This window comes from Myotis brandtii, unplaced genomic scaffold (assembly GCF_000412655.1).
Source record: "Myotis brandtii unplaced genomic scaffold, ASM41265v1 scaffold182, whole genome shotgun sequence".
NCBI lineage: Eukaryota > Metazoa > Chordata > Mammalia > Chiroptera > Vespertilionidae > Myotis > Myotis brandtii.
This window is the reverse complement of record NW_005356751.1, coordinates 3,052,931-3,071,076: the sequence shown is the minus strand read 5'-3', so window position 1 is coordinate 3,071,076 and position 18,146 is coordinate 3,052,931. Positions and strand designations below refer to the sequence as shown.

Sequence of the window (18,146 nt, the reverse complement as noted above, 5' to 3'; positions counted from 1 at the left end):
AGAGAAAAGTGTGGGTGGTCTTTCCCCACTGCGAGTGGCAGTGGGGTTCTTGTGGTTCAGCTGGAATAAGCATTTTTGGAGGCCCCCACGGGAGGATGAGAAATGTAGAAAACTTTATTTCCATTGAATCACACCCTTCAGTAGAGCTAGAAGCAGCGGCAGTGTCCAGAGTGTCCTTTCCACGTGGAAGACGGGTCCAGTACAGCAGCAGGCAGTCCATTAGTCCATCGTGTGTGGGGATCCACATGACCGTGGGCCATGTGGGCGAATGCAAGGGAGTCCCACAGGCCCAAAGTCACACAAGTCCCAAGAGTCCCAAGAGCACAAGGGAGTGAACTCTTTTGTTCAGGGGATTAAATATCCCAAATTTCACGCCCTTGCAGTGCCCATGCCCATTCTGGCCAATGACATTTGTTCTCAGGTGTGACTGACAGCAAGCACCTTCCCTATGTTACCCCAGCATTAGTGGGCACGCATCCATCTCCCCTCGGGTGGACCCCTTGGGGAGTGTAAGGTTGTAGATTCCTGATGAAGCTGCCCAAATGATTTGCCTGTAATATCTGGCCTTCCCTTTGTTCCTTTCCTATTATTAATAACTAGGTTAATTACAATAGTATCAGAGGCAAGGGAGACTAGGTCACAGCAACAGCTAAAATGCAGGTAAGAATAAATGCAAGAGAATAAATTTTGGAAAGGACAGGAACAACACAGGTGATAAAAGAAGACTTGGAAGACTGAATGAGAAAGACCACCTACAAATCATCCAGCCCTGTGCCTAAGGATGGACTTGGTGGCGTTCTAATGGCTAAGGCCAACGGCTCAGAATTGAAAACAGCACAGCCATGGTGCTGTACACTTTCTCTGAGGCTTCTTTATATAGTGGAGCCCGGAGTCTATTGTTCATCAAGTTCAAAAGAGTTTATGATGAAAAGCTATTGTATCTAGTTGGTTGGGCCCCTAGTGACCATTTAGGCAGACAGGCTACCTGGAAACAGACCACCTGTGGCAGTATACCCTGAAGCTAATCATCCCTTTTAAAACTGAAACCTCAGTAAACCAGCTTGTTTTCCCAGTTGCAAGCCTTCATCACACTTTTTTTCTGAGCGATTCCCTTTCAGGAGAGAAGGCTGGGATGGTAGGTCAGGTTCCCCAACAAGTTAAGGTGGGCAGGTTAATTTCATTATGCCGTTTTTAAAAACAACCTAATTTACTTTGTTTTATAGGCTGGAAAACAGTTTTAAATATTTATACAACTGTGAAGTATGCCTCACACTATCAACCCTGCTGGGTCATTTGGCTTAAACACTCAGAAATATTTTCTTTAATATGGATCCAAGTACATGTTGTTCTGGAAAGTTTTCAACTGCAGCATTTTCATCTCTAGCCAGAATTCAATCATTTCTCCAAAGCCATACTTTCCTGCACTTTATCTAGTTCCACGACAACAGAAGAACCTAACAAGCCTTCCAAATCTCATTTTATTTATGTTTACAGGTACGGATTAGGTGCTGGTTTATTTCTCCCGGGGACACCTCCTTTGGAGCCTTAGCCACATTTCTTACGGGACAGAATCTCAGGTAAAAGTTGTTGTGAACAGACCAATAGGGAGACCATGTCTTTATTGATGGAAATTGCACTGCTACTGAATTGTCTGGAAGTCTCTATTGAAAGTGCATCTGCTCACAATAATATTGTAATAACTAAGAATGGTGCCAGGTGGGTACTGGAAATATCGGGGGTGGGAGGACATTTTGTAAAGCGTTATGATTGCCTAACCATTATGCTGTACACCTGAAACGAATACAAAATGATATTGAATATAACTGTCATTGAAAAATAAAGTTTTTTAAAAAAAATAAAGAACATCTGTTTCAGGAAGAAGCTGAAATAATATTAAGTTCCACTTTCAAACTCTTATTCCTCCTACCTATACATTATAAGGAAGGCCTACACCTTACCTCTCCCACCCAAATGGAAAAGTAACCCCAACCATAGTGGAAAGGAAACATGACAGGAGCTCATATGCATTTCAGAGTGCACATTTGACAGTTACGTTTGCATAGGTAAGTGGCAGTAGCCACTATTTGAGGGAACAAACCAAAACCTCAATGTTTTTACTTAAATTCTAATTAGTTTTTCTCTAATTTAGTATATTTCCCTCTATAAAACCAAAGCTTTTTGAAGGATGTTTTTAAAGGTGTGATGATATCAAAGGGAATTACTTGAATTAACTGCTACACTTGGAAAAAATACTACAACGAAACCTCTTGAAGGAAAATTTTGCAAAACCCCAGAGCATGGAAAGAATCCCTGATATCTATGACTATAAACATCATGTCCTACAGGGACCATGCAGAGGAGTGTTAAAATCCTCATGCTCATTCCCCTTATACCCACTTGCACCCCTACATGTATTTTAACATCTGCTTTTTTAACTTATTAAATATTTCCAGAAGCAGAAAAACACTCAGAATAATGCATTTGACTATGCTTTGCTAAAATGTGATTATTGATCTGGTCATGTCATTTCATAGTCCAAGAAAGCAGAAAGTACCTATAATACTATATGAATCCAGAATTCCTCACTTTATCTACTCTAGTCCTCTTTCTTTTTTTCTCTTGCCACCTGCCTGCCCTCTACCCAGAACATAGACCTTTCAGTCTCTCCAAGCTCCTCTTCCCAAAGGCCCTATCTTTGGTCACCTAATCTTCTCCACCTGCTCCAATAGAACATTCTCTCCTAAAAGTACTCCAATATTTTGCCTCCAAAGTCTTAAGATTAACAGTATTTGAAATCTTAATTTTCTTCTGGTATGCACAAATTCCATGGAACACAATAACACCTCTGTGGGCTATGGGCTGTGGAGATCGTTAACCAGGCAACAATGCAGGCTGATACAAAATTTTTCTGAGCTTTAAGCAAAATGTTGTGAAGGTACACAGTCAGAAGAAACATGTCCTCAAAAGAAATATTATCCAAAACTATTAGCAATCTGTCAAGAAACGTCAAGCAATATTCCCTAGGTGTTGACCCCGACTCCAGCACTATTTAATTACCTCATCATTACATTAACCGACACAATGGACATGTCAGTTAGATTTAAGGACCTCATTCTATCAAAAAGAACATAACCCTTACAAAGAAACATGATTTGAAGAAACTGAATGAAGAGGAAGAGGAAGAACAAAATAGATTATTTTAGAGGGGAGAAATTAACACTCTACAGATGTAATTAGAGTTTTGAAGAAAAAGGGCCTGTAGATATTGGTAAATTATAGAAGTATGTGATACCTTGGTTAAACTCCTTATTTGTATTATAGAACAATCGGTGTGTATAATACAATCAAAGCATAATTTTAATGTTATTTCCTATTCTATCTTACCATATTATAAATGTACTTAACGAGAACTTCAGAGTTATATTTTAATGAGTACTAAGGGTAGTATCTAAGAAGTAGCCAAACTTATTGAACAAGTATACACTGATAAAGACCTGCAAATGCATTAAAATCATCTCTATTTTAAATTCCACCATTTTTTTCATTCTACTCACTCCCACCACCACTGACAACACATAAAAGACATACCAGCAGGACTGGAGCAGCAGATAGGAAGATTTGCTTTAAAGTTTGTCTTCAAAATATTTCTAGACTTCTTCTAAAGTTTGTGTATAGCGACTGCATTTTGTCATCATTCTTAAATAACGAAAACGGATACTCTGTCTCTCCATGTGCGGCACAGCTGTTTTCACGGCTGGTGTTTGAAGCAAGCTTGCCCCATAGCTCTGTGAGGGGGACACAGGACGACCTCATGGACTGTAACAATGACACTTAGCTCCACAGAATTGACATAAACCAACTTTGCTTTTACTTTTGTTGGGGAAAGGCCTTCTGCTCTCATGAAGGAATTGCGATATATGACTATTCTGAAAGCAAGTTAATTCAATTCATTGCACCGAATCAAGATATTCCAAGACTTTAAAATATGTGTATTTCATTTCAGGCTTTTAAATGGATATAATCTAGTTAATGCTTCTTTGAACCAGGTTTTTCAAAAACAGATGGGGTTGTAAGATAGCCTTTACCTTAGTAAAGTCACAAGCCAATTGCTAAATAAGCCAAAATTCAAGAAAAGAACTCATAAAATTTAAATTCCAATGGCACCATAAAACATATGGAGTTTAACTGCCACAGAATAGTGACTAGAATTACCTAGAGAAAAGAATATTTTAATACACCTATTAACTATAGGCATGCCTCAGATATTGCAGGTTCAGTTCCAAGAACACCACAATGAAGCGAGTATCACAAATGAATCATAATACTTTTGCTGGTGGTGGGTCTTGCCTTCAATTTGTAAGATTGCAACATCTGTGAAGCCCGATAAAATGAGGCATGCCTGTATAATGTCTATTCTCAGGACATCAGAGAATCTGAGTTCTGAGAAAAGGTGGTGAAGACTGAGCAACTGCATCTAACAATTGTTGAACCTGCTTCTTCCTGATGAGGTGTAGCATCCCAAGAGCTGCTAGGCTTCTCGGCGAATCTTCTTGAAGTCTGAGAGTGAGGTAACACCTACCATGATCCATGTCACTGAACCTTTGGCTGCAGAAGCTAGAAATCAAGTTTTTATCATGAGCAAGATACCAAGCCCATTGCCAACGCCTTAAGGGACAGAAAGAGGAGCGCTCCAGGCTCCTTTCATCCTTTCCATCCTCTAATGCATCTGATTGCCCATTAGCAGTATTGATTCTTGAAAAGAGGATTTCTTCAAAAGCTATAGAAGCCCTACCTGGTTTGGCTCAGTGGATAGAGCATTGGCCTGTGGACTGAAAGGTCTCGGGTTCGACTCTGGCCAAGGATGAATGCCTGGGTTGCGGGCTTGATCCCCAGTACGGAGCTTTCAGGAGGCAGCCAATCAATGGTTCTCTCTTGTGGGAAACTGATATAGGGTTAAGCCTCGGACTGACCTGTTGGCAAAGTCACAAACAAGTCCCAGCTTAGAGGGCACAGTCCTCTTAGCATAATTAGGCTTGACCTTATAACACTCCCTAGATCTTATCTGGGAAGCTAATGGGCTGAGGGAAGTGCAGGAAGTGTAACTATGGTCAAAACAAGTGAAACTCACAAGAACAGTGTAACTATGATAACCACTACCTTGTTTACCTCTGACTATAAAATGGTTGGTGCAGCTTGAGCACCGGTAGAACTCCTTCCTCTTGAGTTGGACTTACCTGCCTGGCCCCCCAATATTCCCAAATTATCTCTTGTCTTTTCTCTTTTATTTGTGTGCGGCTCCTCTTCCAGATCCCGAACCCTGAACCACGTGGGATGTGGAGGGAAACATTTACAACATCTGGCACCCGACGGGAAATCTGGAAGTGAAGGCTTCACCTAGAGCGAAAAAACAAAGAATTCAACGTAAAGGTGGGGAGATATTTCACCGCACACAAAGCCCACGATCAGCTGCAGAAGTCGCGATCTGTAAGTAGTGTGGGAACGTTTTCTTAGCCAGGCTAATGGGGCAGGATTCAGCATAAAAAGTAAGAAACTTTATTATAGATTTTTGATTTGCATGCTTAAGAATTTAAAGCTTCAGAAAGTAATCTCTTATAATTTTTGCTTGATGTTATAGAACATAACCCTTGGTTTCTTGAAGAAGGTACATTAGATCTTGAATGTTTGGCAAAAAGTTACTCAGAACTTGCTCATCAGCAGGAAAAAACTTGCCTCCAAAAACTGTTTTCCCTTGTGGAACACGGTATTTCATTTGCTAGAGCCTTTAAGAGAGGCCAAGGAGGATAAATCTCCTCTCCTTGCACCCTCCGCCCCTAAAGAGGAGCAGAAAGAAAAGAAAAAATGAGAGGAATGGCCTTCATGGCTCCCTCCACCTCCATGTTCTAATCCTGAAATATTTAATTCTCCGTTAATAGAATCACTTGTGCAAAAAGGCCAAATTATAAAGAAATTGGAATATTAAAAGGTACTCTCTTAAATCAGGCTGAAAAAAGAGTGCCATGGTCATCTTAATATGGTTTCTTGTCCAAATTAAAATCTTAATATGTATTTGGAATCTAAAATCTGTAATAAGAAATGAAACCCCGCTGCCGAATCTACCTCTGGTGCGGAGAGATTCAAAGGTGGCAGGAGAGGGCAGAGCTATTGGCTCGCCCGCAAAAAGACTAGCTTTATTTAAAAATTACCGGAGAACATCTTATGATGACTAAATTTTGGACTTACCCGCCTGGCCCCCAATATTCCCAAATTATCTCGTGGCTTTTTTTTTTCATTTGTGTGCAGCTCTTCTTCCAGATCCCGAACCCTGAACCACGCGGGACGTGGAGGGAAACATTTACCGACACTCTCTCATCATTGATTTTTCTCTCTCCCTCTCCCTGCCTCTCTGAAATCAATAAAAATATATTTTAAATAAATAAATAAATTACTTATTTTATAAAAAAGACGTGTTGAGATACTAGAAAGAGAAGACAATAAAGAAGGTCAATATTATTGACCTCCCCTAATAAACCAATCAATTTACATACACTGAGTGTGGTTTCTTCTTTAGTCTCACCTTCATCTCAGACCTATATTCTTCTGCTCATACAGACATTGTTTTATTCACCATTGTTTCTTCAGGGCCTAGAATAATGCCTAGTTCATTGTAGGTACTCAACACATATTTGTTGAAAAAATGATAAATTAATGAATACAAAATGATTATTCCAAAAAAATTTGTTGAATGATAGAATTTTCCTGAATATAGCAACCAACATTTATTAATGCCAGGGACTGTGGTGATTCCTTCATGTATAGGATTGCCAAATGAAATAAGTGATACCTAATTAAAACTGAATGTAAGGTAAACAATACATAATTTTAAGTATTTCTCATTAAGATTTGGGAATACTTATACTAAAATATTATCATTATTTATCTGAATTTCAAATTTAATTAGATATCCTATATTTTAATTTGCTATATCTGACAATGCTCTTCATGTGTTTATCTCATTTTATTCTCACAACAACCCTATGAAATAGGCATAAGCCATCACTCCCATTTTATAGAATGAAAAACTGAGGTTCAGAGAAATTGACTTATTTTGAAAGATTTATCTGACTTATTTTGAAGGATTTATCAGAAATTTAAATGCCTACACATTTTGATATAGATATTTGACTTTAAAGAAGTGATCATACCGCCCAACTGGTGTGGCTCAGTATTTGAGCGTCAACCTATGAACCAGTAAGTCACAGGTTGATTCCCAGCCAGGGCACATGCCCAAGTTGCAGGCTCAATCCCCAGTGTGGGTGTGCAGGAAGCAGCTAATCAATTATTATCTCTCATTATTAATGTTTCTATCTTTCTCCCTCTCCCTTCCTCTCTGAAATCAATAAAAAAAATATTTTTAAAAAAGAAGTGATTGTACAAGGATGTTTATTACAGTATTATTTATAATATCAACCTATTAGAAACCATCAATGCCTACCAAAAAGGACTAGATAGACACACCAGGGTAAACCATCTATTCAATGGAATACAATGAAGCCACAAAAAAAGAATAATATAGGTCTAAATGTGCTGATAAAAATATTCTATAAATTAATTATTAGGTTAAAACAAGCATGTGCAGAACACTGCATGGTAAAGTTCTAACAATGTTTTGAAGCGATGATATACCTACACATATTTCTATTCCTACATGCATAAGTGGTTGCCACAAGAGAAAGGAAATAAAGAGAAGTGGGATAGAAGGGAGACTCGGTTGTACACTATTTTGTACTCTTTGGATTATATTCAGTACATAAATGTTTGGCATTAATGTAGATATTTTAAAGACCAATGGAGGAAGAAAAAAGAAAAAGTAAACTCTTCCAAGGTCACATGTAAGTGGCAGAGCTGGGATTGGAACCCGAGTTTACAAAGCCCATGCTCTTAATAAATCTATACTTGTTGTTCTCTTTTAGTTTATTTTCTTTGATACTTATGTATTGCCTATTTAGAAAAAGAAGGAGCTGAAGGAATTTGATCACAGCAATAGTGCATGCTCCCAGTGTTTAAAACCAGCCGATCTGAAGATAGCTTGCAGTCTTGGTCACGTGACACAGATGTTCAGTGGACAGCAGCCGTTTCTGGTTCTTTTCAATCCCACTGCTGTCAGAGCCACACTAGAGGAAGACATACAGCTTGGCCCAAATCCTCTAACAACAGACTGGTGAACAGAATCTCATTACATTGAGAATAGCATAATACTCATATCTTTGGAATCTATTTATTTTGAAGAATACAGATGTCCCCCTCCTTTCCCTCCCTTCTTATTAGCACAATGCTTATGCTGAGGCAGAATCACACGGGGAGGTCTGTGGTCAGCTCAGCTGCTGAAGATGCTCTCACACCAATTTTGCCAGGAGCAAAGGGTGGGAAGAAGGGGAGATGCTAAAAGATGCAGTCCTACAGCGTAGGTAATTTAGTTCAACAATTAGCTGAGAAAAAGTAATCAATCTTAGAGAGGTCTCACTTAATTTATATAAATCTTTATAGCTCCTATTGTGCATTAGTAGGAGTACAGAGATACATCCAAAATGTAGCCTACTCTTTTGAAAGCAGAATGATCAATTCACTTACTAAGTTTTACCTGAACTGTGTAAGCCAACTGAGAGTTGTACAGAAAATGTACTCTCTTTAATCATTTCCCTGAACTGAAACCCTTCTCCTGAATCCATCTCTTAAGACCCTTTGTCTTCTGTAATTCTTAATAGGATTCCATTAATACATGGCTAATAGATGATGAGACCACAAATTATTTCCAGAGGAAGACTATTCCACCTGCTCTCACATATGAATGCTAAAGGAAATACCTTAGATGGGCTGTGGAGAACACAGAATTATTTAGGTTTAGCTCAGATTTCTCAGCAGTAGTTTTTCAGAGGGAGATCTGTGTGCAGGAAGTTTATTGACAAGTACTCTTGGGATTAACACCTTTGGGGAAGTGAAGGAAACACAGTTGGGCAGAGGGAGGAAATGGGCTGTTGATGGCAATCACAACAGAGGCTCAGCCAACCCCATGGGGAGCTCTGGAGCTGGAATGCCCTTCAGTGTTGGATATTGGGGGCCAGGCCAGATATCTTGGCCTTGATCAGCCATTGGATGCAGTCTAATCCCAGCAAGAAAAGCTAAAGGAGCAAAACAACTCTTCTCGGCCAAGTGCAATTCCAGAGAAGGCTGACAGTGGAGGGTTGTATGTAGATAACCCTACAGGCAATAGGAAAACGTAGGAGCTGCAGAAATATATTCTGCAGTGTGGAAAGGGGATGTGCAGAGCATCCTCTATACACTGAAAGCCCACTTCTCAATTTTGCTATCAGCATGTTCACATATTTAGGATATTCCTTTTTAATGCTAAGCCATTTCACCTTTCACTAGTATCAATTTCAAGTCTATAGAGTCAGTATTTGTGTTCTCTCCAACTCCATTTTAAGACTGCAGGATAATTTTGTAAAACTTTGAGTTATCCAATTGGCTCCTTTTTCCAATGAGTAGTAAATAAAATTGGAAGATAAATTTTCAGTACATTTCAATTTTTTTAAAATAGTCTACAGATAACCACTGACTACCTAAATCTCCTAGCAATAATGTCTATGGTTGGGGGTGGGGGAGGGATCCCTGTTTCTGAAATATTCCTTATATAAAGAACACATTTTGATGAAAATGTGTAAGCAATCACCTTAGCCTGAGTAGATTAACCATTCTCTTTATCTAAGTTGCCTACTTTATTTTGAGAAATTGGGAAATATGCTCTTACCCAGTTCTGTGGTGAATAAGTTCTCCTTTTGAAAAACACTCCAAAAGTAAGCAGCTCCCAAATGGAGGAGAATCAAACCCGAATATATTGGTTCCAGGATAAAAGGTTTATATGTGTGTGTTTTCCTATTGACTCTAGTGATATTTTTAATTTTTCTATATAGGGCCAGGTTAAGAGAGAACCAAATGTCCGAGAGAACCAAAAGCCAAGAAAAAAAATTAGTTGTTTAACATGCCAAGTAATAATACATTCCATATCAACATAAGCAAAGCAAAGGCATCTCTCAGTGATGTGATTTGGTTTGCTCTGGTCAGAGAACCTAGTTTTCTGGAAATAGCATTCCTGCTTTGGGAGAATAAGGTACGGGATATCACTGGGAGATCATGAGTTTATTTGCTTACTTCATTTGCAGACACATTAACTCCTCAAGACTTTTTAGGAAAAATTTAAAATATTACTTTATAGTGGGCTGTAATGTTTATCATTTTAAGTTTCTTGGAAAAAGGACAGCATGTAAGTAGAATCCTTAATTAGATCATAACCAACTGGCATGTGAGGCGCCATCACCCTTCCTTAATGAGTTCAAGGCCGCCATACACATAAAATGAGCACTCTGAGCTAGGCACTGGGCTGACTGTTGGAGTCACATACAGACTATGGTTATTAAGGAACCTAGAGACTAGTGGGAAAATATAAATCTGGTTCTCAAATAACCCTGATTAAATCATTTTTGCCTTCTGATACCTGGAGCATGTGGACACTCTTCCAATCAGCAATAAAGAATACCTGTACATTAGGAGAATGACCTCAGTGTTGGATTGTTTGCCACAGAGCTTTCATCAAAAACCCAGCAAAAATTGATAGACCAGAGAAATTATCTAATAAGGATGCATTAACTTTCATTCCTCAAGATATTCCCAGCTTTGTCCCCTTATATGATGAGCTCATCAGAAAACTATATGCCTGGACTATATTACTCTGGTCCCTCTAGATTTGGCTTCTCAGAATCATGACTTAACATCACACCAAACAGATTTCAATCAAGATTTACTTGTGGTCATGAGTAAAATATCTCTGTTTTCTGAGGCTTCAATCATTATGTCATTCATTTCTATCCCAAGACCAGTATAAATCTTATTGTTCACAGTTACTAGAATACTTCCTTTCGATGAACCATCAGTTTTATACCCTTGACACTTTCATGATGAGGAGAAACAAATTTAAGGTAATATATCAAAATCATGAATGACAAACCCTAATGAATTGTTTAAACAAAAACTAAGAAATTTTATAGTAAAAATGCTGTCCTTTGAAGATGACATTGCAGGTACAATTGTGATGCTTGCAAAAACAAAATACTGTTCAGAGTGGACCAGAAGTTGGAATCAAATATTTTTTATCCTGATATTCTTAACGGGAAGAATCCTGACCTCTTGTTTATGACAAAAATGATGCAACATAGTAGAGTCATGTCATTGGAATCAGAAGACATGGACTTGGGTCCCAGTTCATCCAATCAGCCATGTGACTTAGGCAAGAAGTTGACCAAAATTGGAAATACCCACTATGACCTACATTAGCAGGCGCATGCCGAGCCCTCAGAATACCTCTTTAGTCATAAGACTAAAGTCTTTTTTTTGTTGTTGATTTCAGAGAGAAAGGAAGAAGGAGAGAATCACTGATCGGCTGCCTTCTGCACACCCCCTACTGGGGATCGAGCCCGCAACCCAGGCATGTGCAGTCTGCAGGCCTACGCTCTATCCACTAAGCCAAACCAGCTACGGCAAGACTAAGGTCTTGAAAATGGGATAAACCCACCTGACATTTAAACACCTATCTATCATAACATCTGAGAGTTTCATATAAGATAAATTTATTAAAGCATTTTGTAAGCTACAAAATAACGTATACTTTAAAGTATTGTGACTGATTTTATTGTTATAAGGATAGTACATTTTGATTTATATTTCAAGTCTTCAAAAGAGCTATTTATGTTCATTATCTCCACTTCTTGATTGCCCATGCTTTCTCCAAGCAGGATTTTGTCTTCATTCCTCTAAATAGAACTCTCTTTATGTTGCTTAGTTCAAGCTTAAGTTCTCAGTCTTCACTTTACCCAGCACAGTTAGCTACTCCCTCCTTCTTCAAACACTTTCTTTGCTTTAAAACTAGAGTGCTGCATTCCCTTGGCTTTCCTCTTACTTCATTAGCCACCCCTTCTCAAAACCTTAGCCAGCCCTTTCTCTTCCTCCCATCTTCAAACCTTAGAGTGCGCCAGAGCTCCTCTCTTCAGAGGATGGACTCTCATGATAGTTGGCCAGATGATTTTCAAATATTTATCTTCAGGCTAGACATCTCCAATAAATTTCAACTGCCCATTCTACATCTCTATATAGTGACTAATATCTCAATAGACCTCAGTTCTCCCAGTCCAGGCCAAAAACAACAACAAAAACTACCACCACAATAACATGTTCCTTCTCAGTTTTCCTCATCTTAAAACCTCAGCCAAGAACCACTTCTGATTTCTCTCTTCCTACACAATCAATACAGCAATGCTTTTATTGGCTCTACCTTCTAAATACATTTCAATCATTGGGTATTAGATGACATTAAGGAAGTACTGCCAGTCTATTGGGTGTAGTAATTGTATAGTGTCTAAATACATTTTAAGTCTTTATCTGTTCAAGACAAACACTAATGTGTCTACTGATAATGTGATATGACATACAGAACTTGCTTTTAAAATACCCTAGACCAGTGGTCGGCAAACTGTGGCTCGCGAGCCACATGCAGCTCTTTGGCCCCTTGAGTGTGGCTCTTCCACAAAATACCACATGCGGGCGCGCATGTACAGTGCAATTGAAACTTCGTGGCCCATGCGCAGAAGTTGGTATTTTGTGGAAGAGCCACATTCAAGGGGCCAAAGAGCCGCATGTGGCTCGCGAGCCGCAGTTTGCTGACCACTGCCCCAGACAATAAAAAGTAAGAATGGATATAAACATTCCAGTAGGTTGGTGGTGGCTGCAAATGGTTAATACATAAATGAAAGTTCATTGTACTGTTCTATTTTCATGTGTTTGAAAACCCATAATAAGATATATTCCTGATTCTTCCCCCTCAAGTGTATGGCATCATCATCTCACCTGAATGACAGTAGGAAACTCCTGATTTGTCATCCTAATTCTGTTGTTGCCTCTCTCTACTGTACACTGTTGACACAGTAGCCAAAGAAATCTTTTTTGTCATTTCATGTCATTCTCCAGCTTAAAACCCTCCAATAGCTCCTTATTACATGTCGTATAAAAATGAATTCCCCACTGTGACCTACAAGAATTGGCTCTTTCCAACCCCTCAGAACTCCTCTTTTCACAATATTCAACCCACAGTCAACATCTTACTGTCAAATTCATTTCCACTTAGGGGCATTTATACTTGTTGTTCCTTTGACCCAAGATCTTGGTATGAATAGCTTCCTCTCACCTTCAGTCTCATCTTTACAAGGGGCCTTCTCTGACTACCCTACTTAAACATCTGCTCCTGTCCCATCCCATTACTCTTACCTTATATTATTCTATTTTATTTTATTTGTTGTACTTGTAACTGCTTAAAATCATATTATTTATTTTTACTTTTTATTGTCTATCTTTTTCACTACACAGAGGCTTCTTATAAATTTGTAGTCCTACTTATTTCTATGTACCTAAAGTGTAATACAGTGTCTGGCACATATTGGAGGCTTAATACATATTTGTTGAATGAATGTTTGAATGGACCAATTTGTACATGGTCACTCATGCTGTTTGCTTAATATATTTAGCTCTAGAGCTGAAGTAAATAATAATTCCACATACCTACACCTGCTCAGAAGGCCCTAAGAAAGTATAGCAGAGATAATTGCAAAGCATGGAAAGAAGGTAAAGATAAGATGAATCAGTGCAGGGCAAAGCATGACAGTTTAGAGCAGCAGTTCTCAACCTGTGGGTCACGACCCCTTTGGGGGTCGAACGACCCTTTCACAGGGGTCGCCTAAGACCATCGGAAAACACATATATAATTACATATTGTTTTTGTGATTAATTACTATGCTTTAATTATGTTCAATTTGTAACAATGAAAATACATCCTGCATATCAGATATTTACATTATGATTCATAACAGTAGCAAAATTACAGTTATGAAGCAGCAATGAAAATAATTTTATGGTTGGGGGTCACCACAACATGAGGAACTGTATTAAAGGGTCGCGGCATTAGGAAGGTTGAGAACCACTGGTTTAGAAAATAAAAGCATTCTTCATTTTCCTCAAAGTATGTACGCTGACTGGCTATAAGGGAAGATGTACATCCACAAGGATGCCAACTTCTTTTATGTCTTTAAATTTCCAATGTCTTCATTATTATCTATGTCCTGAATGTATGTTGCTGGTTGGAAAAATGGATTCTGCTGAACTCAACAAACAGTGAGCACCTACTACAAGCCAGGTAGTGGGCCAAGCACTGGGGATAAATGCAGTGTGGTCCCCACCTGAACAGGCCACAGTCAAGGGGGAGGCTTAAAATGGACTGTTACATGTCATGCTTACCTCTAGCCTGGTAACAGGTACCTGCTGTGGGAGCACAGAGAGGGTACTGATTGTTCTGCCTGCCTGAAATAGATATCGGAGGGTTTTCCAAAGATGGTTAACATCATCATACACACTATACTGAAACTGCCCACTGGTTTTTCTCTCTCCCCACAAAGCTGGAATCCATGAAACTAGCAATGGCAAGTTAGTCAGCTTTAGTACATTGAAAATACTTAATATTTGGAGAACTAAGGCCTAAACATTCCTCTTTTATCCAGAGAAGCCATATATCTGGTTTTAATTGTGCTGGGACAATAGTCCAACTGGCCCCAATAAGACCTGCTGTATTGTTGAGCCCTCTCAGCTTTTTCCCATCTAAGCCAGTAGGATTGGGGTGTAAGCAGGAGCTGTAACACACTCCCCTGCCCCAATGTAGGGCATGAACTAGAGCTCCCAAACTAACCCACTCTGCCTGGGCCCTGCAGGCCTAGGTAAACTTGGCTTCTTGCGAGGTCCTTACACATCTGCTGGCCCGTGCCTCGTAGACCACAGCTCTGTAAGTCCCTGGAACAGCTGAAAGCTTTGGGTTGAGGACTGATATGTCAAATGGTGGTTCCATTTCTTATGTTTTGGAGGCCAGAGGGATAATAAAGGCCTTCTAATGCAATCCCTTTATTGCTCTCTGGCATCACTCAAATCCCAAAGACTCTAGAATTTTCTGCGCCCTGGACATATCTAGAGGAAGCCTTTTGTCTGGAATAGACTCTGGTTTTCTCTGTTAGGAAAATGAAACCTTTCTGCCAAAATCTTGCCCTTTCAATTGCTTTCTGGGAAACACTCTATATGTGTGCTCCACCCAGCTCCAGGATGAAGTTTTTTGCTTCAGAGCAATGACAGGCTGGCCTCTCACTCCCCTAAGCCCTTTGTTATCTGGCTATCAGGGGGTTTCAGGCCTGATGGTTTTATTTGTAATCTGCGAAAATATATCTAAATATGTGTATAAGCAATCTTCTCTCTTTTGAATTTCTTTCCTAATCACAAGACCCACTGCTGGGAATTGTATTTTCGACTTGGTTAATTGGGAGATTTCATGCCAGAGACGGTGGCCAACAATTAGGTACCATTTGAGCAGTTTGACATTATCAGTACCAGATTTGAAACTGAACATCAACAAATCTGCACGCCAATTGTAAGCATTTATGCTGCGATCCTTTGCATATTTATTTGCATAAACTCTGCTATAATCTCTACCTTTTTAGACATCTAATATCCTAAGATGTTCCCTAATTAAAAGGGCCTATATTGTGTTGGCCAGTGTGGCTCAGCTGGTTGGGCATCATCTCACGCACCAAAAGGTTGTTGTTTTGATTCCCGATCAGGGCACATATATTTTTGCAGATTACAAATAAAACCAGCTTTCAGGCTCCATCTCCAGTGTGTGGGGGGGCGTGCAGGAGGCAGCCGATCGATGTTCTGCCCTCACATTGATGTTTCTATCTCTTTCTCCCCCTCCCTTTCTCCCTACAAATCAATTAAAATATTTGACAAAAAGGGCCTATATTGAATATTGTTTTCCTATCATTCTTTGTATCTCAACTCTAGTTTTCTTTTTCTTTACCCTAGAAGAGGAGTGAGAAATACAATACAGAAAAAAAGGACAAAGTTTGGAACACAAGAGGAAAATGAGAGGAATCAGAAGATATTTGCCAATACAGAATGGAAGGGAGTCTCTGGTAGTCTATAGGTAAGAAATAGTGACTGTCTCTGTGCCTTGGCGCCCACAAGAATGAAAGCCAAAAGCAACAACAACAAAAGTCTATGGAACTACTTTCTATAATGAAAGATCAGGTAAGAGAAGGAAGCACAAAGACATGGGACATATGCTGAGCAATGTTTCTCCACGTGGGCAGTGATGTTGTAGTATGTTAGGTACTTGGTGGGGAGCAAGTAAAGGAAGCCATGTCCCTTTTCCTATTCATTTTCTTTCTTGCTCTTATTGGAAAATTAGCCTCCGTTATTTTATATTTTTAAATATATTCTTATTGATTTCAGAGAGGAAGGGAGATGGAGAGAGAGAGAGAAACACCAATGATGAGGGAAAATCATTGATCCCTGCATGCCCCTCACTGGGGATGGAGCTGCAACCCGGGCATGTGCCCTGACCAGGAAGTGAACCTTGACCTCCTGGTTCATAGATCAATACTCAACCACTGAGACACACCAGCTGGACTAGGCTCTGTTGTTTTAAAAAATATTAACCTATTTCTATCACCCAAGTTTCAGAAGGAAGTATTCCATGAACGAAGGCAAAGTTCCATGAAAATCATGTATCTAACAACTGTACTCGTGGTTCATAGCTGTGACCCCAACCCTATTTCTAATAAAGCAAGTGTTGGCAGAGCTGAGCCCTCAGGGTGGGTAAATCTGGCTGATCAGGCCACAGCTGATAGAGACAGTAAACAGATTGTATGATAGAGGTCAGTAATTTTCAACAGATACCTAATAACTGAGTCTAGAAAGGGGGGAAAAAGAAACTCCGCTCTTGCCTTTTGGCAGAAAGCTTTACTTTTTTACATTTTAAAACTATTTACAATTCATATGGCTTCCAGACCCGCTCTCCAGAAGCGAGGGCAAGTTCCCTGTGTGGGTCTCTCAGCTCCCACATGTGATTTCTCAGGCAACCAGCCACATGAGCATTTGATTTGAAAATTTAGCCTTAAATTTAGCTGTGTGAGGGGGGAAAATATGTCTAAACAGAAATGCCTGGTGAAGGGCAAGGTAACCAGATGAGGCAATCTGGATTAACAGGATTTGTTAGCCAGGCAGTTCACAAAGTCCGATTGGAGGCCAGCATCTGATGTGAACATGAGGAAGCCTATCTCTACACCTCTGTCCCAGGTTCCTATGTGCTTGTTTTTTAACATGATGTGACGGGGGTAGGACGTGGAGCGGGTGGGGAGAGAGGGGAGCTGCAAAAGATATAATAGTAAGCATTGTTTCAAACACTACTTTGAGCTCTGCTCATTCAGAAGTGAAGCCCAGATGGACTTAATTCTGTCCTTTTTTTAAATGTCAGACATGGCCCCAGGCACATTAAGGTGTGGCAATGTCAGGGAGACCCCCAGTAATACTGAGGGCTTGGATTAAAGATGGATCTGTTATCCAAATACCCCACAGCAAACACCAGTCTGAAGTGGTAATGACAGCAGACAATGATGTTCAAAGAACATGCAATATGTGAACACCTCCCCTTGCCCCATATTAGCTGGAGGGAAGAAAAAGGGGGAAAGTAAAGTACATAAAAGGTATTGTGACCTTGACAACAAATAATTCATTTAAATGCATGCGGCTCATCCATCATATAATTATTGAGCATCATCTGGATAAAGGACACTGTTCAGGGGTGTGATGGGAACATAGAGATTGTTTCAGCCTCCAGTAACTCACAGTAGTATAAGAACAGACAAGTACAGCAATAGAAAGCCACCCCCTCCCTACATCTACCCTGGCCCCCTCCATTGGTTTTCTCCCCCATGCAGCAGGCATGAGCTTTTCAAAAGGTAAATCCTTTCCATGTATTTTCTCTGTTCTTAAGAAAAAGACCCAAACTTTTTTAAAAACCTTTATTGTTGAAAGTATTACATATGTCTCCCTATTTCCCTCATTGACCTCTTCTAGCCCACTCCCACCCCCCTCCCAGGCCTTCACCACCCTATTGTCTGTGTCCATGGGTTATGCATATATGGCTGCAAGTTCTTTGGTTGATCTCTTCC

General features: G+C 39.7%; 1 protein-coding gene across 9 annotated transcripts in view; it reads right to left on the bottom strand.

The window, feature by feature from the left end:
• ATP8B4 (ATPase, class I, type 8B, member 4) overlaps window positions 1-18,146 on the bottom strand; it is a 227,820-nt gene that overhangs the window by 128,416 nt on the left and 81,258 nt on the right. The gene's annotated exons all lie outside the window — the stretch shown is intronic.